The 1,538-nt window shown below is 64.8% G+C and overlaps 1 protein-coding gene across 1 annotated transcript in view; it reads right to left on the bottom strand.

Moving 5' to 3' along the window:
* ENDOV (endonuclease V) overlaps positions 1–1,538 on the bottom strand; it is a 21,549-nt gene that overhangs the window by 9,223 nt on the left and 10,788 nt on the right. The window lies entirely within an intron of this gene.

Here is a 1,538-nt window from a genome sequence, read left to right on the forward strand (position 1 = left end):
CACACCTTTGGCCTCTGTACCTTCTGGCTCCTGGTAATGACATCGAGAAGGGGCAGCATCAAACGCAGAGCCGGCCCGGAGTACCCCTTGCTCCCCAGCTGGTGACTGGAAGCTGTTGCTGATTCGAGAAGGGGCAGACCCTGCCAGTCAAGGGCCTCGGGCACTCCAGCTGGCCAGCCCCGACCCCTGGGAGAGCTCGGGGGGGCTCCCCATTCTCAAAACAGCTTAGTTGGGCCTAGGACAGCCTTGGACTTAAGAGGAAAAAGGAGCTCGAGGAAAAGCTGACGGTAACCCCTCTGGGGCTCGTCAATGCCACGTCTGTTCCACGTGTGGACAATGGGCCACGGAGTCTGTCCTGTGGCAAGGTGCTGTCACAGTTAAATAACCAGCCACAGCTGGCTGTGACCATCTGTGCCAGGCTCTCCCGCCAGAACCTACCAGGACAAGAATGACTGTGTCTGGCATGCAGATAAGGAAACTGAGGCCTGGAGAGTGTCACGGCCGTAGCAGCCTGTGCAGGCCCAGGACGAGGACCAGGTCCATCTGACCCCCACGCCCTTCCTGTGGAGCCCACGCCCCAGCACTGCACAGGTAGTGGACAAGGCAGGTGGGGGCAGCCCTGGTGGGCTTCAGGAATTCCCACCACACTGGAGTCAGCCCACATCCTGCTGCCTCAGCTCTGCCATCCCTCCAGGGACTCCACGTCCTCCGCCCAACCCCGCAGAGAGGCCGCACCACCACGATCGGCCCCACACTGTCGCCACCACCAGCGAGTGCCCCCAGCACTCACCTCTCCTGCCCTGGTGCGGGGGGCCCGGGGACTCCCAGGGTCCTGCGGATGTAGTCTCGAGAGCGGATGTCAGCCTGAGGAGAGGGTGGCTCACGTGACGGGGGTGGCCTCTAGACAAGCCCACACCCCCACAACAGCCTGGTGCAACGCTCTGGCTTCCCGGAGAAAGCCGCAGAGCTAACACCAGGCTGTCACAAGCCCAGCCTTTGGGACAAGGAGCCACAGCCCCATGGGTGACACCATGGCAGTCCCTGAAGGGCCCGAGGCGACAGGCTGAGCGGGAGGCCCTGGGTTGTTCCCGGGGGTCCAGGGGAGCCACCTGGCCCTCGCCGGCTTTGTGGCCTGTGCTTCCGTAGCTTTAGTGCTTCTGTTTCAGCCCTGTTCTCAGACGGTCCTCCCCAGCCCGGCTGCTGGCCTGTCTCCCCGGCTCGTATTGGCTACGACCCCACCCCCCCAGGGAAGTGTTGCCAGAAGGTTCTGCCAAGTCACTGGAATGGAGGATCCGGGCAGACCTGAGGGATTGGGGGGGGCGCTCTGGCCAGAGTGGGACCCCTGGAGGCGCCCCCTAGAGGCCCAGCTCTTCACAGCCCTGAGCCGCGGGGCACCAGGGGCGGGAAGCCACAGCCACAGCCACAGCCACACGCGGGCTGCTGCTGCCACCTGCAGGCCACCCTGTGCACCCACAGCCAGGGAAGGTCCCAGGTCCCAAGGAGGTGGTGGTGGCCGCCAGCACGGGTGGGGGGGGGGG

This window comes from Ursus maritimus, unplaced genomic scaffold, assembly GCF_017311325.1.
Source record: "Ursus maritimus isolate PB19 unplaced genomic scaffold, ASM1731132v1 scaffold_24, whole genome shotgun sequence".
Taxonomy (NCBI): Eukaryota; Metazoa; Chordata; class Mammalia; order Carnivora; family Ursidae; genus Ursus; species Ursus maritimus.